A 302-nucleotide genomic window follows, 5' to 3' on the forward strand; every position below is an offset into this window, starting at 1 on the left:
TATATATATATATATATATATATATATATGTAAGTATAAATATAGGAATATATAAATATGTTTGTGTGTGTGTATGCGTATATACAGATCTCTATATATGTATATACTTATATATATATTTATATTTATAAATATATTTATATATTTATATATATTTATATATTATTAAATATATTTATGTTGTTATCTACCACCTAAACATGCTGGAGATAAAGAGACACAGAATTCGATACTGCTGCTGCTGCTGCTGCTGTTGCTGCTGCTGCTGCTGCTGCTGCTGCTGTTGCTGCTGCTGCTGCTGC

Source organism: Eimeria mitis, genomic scaffold (assembly GCF_000499745.2).
Source record: "Eimeria mitis Houghton genomic scaffold, Emh_scaff3166, whole genome shotgun sequence".
In the NCBI taxonomy this organism is placed as follows: Eukaryota; Apicomplexa; class Conoidasida; order Eucoccidiorida; family Eimeriidae; genus Eimeria; species Eimeria mitis.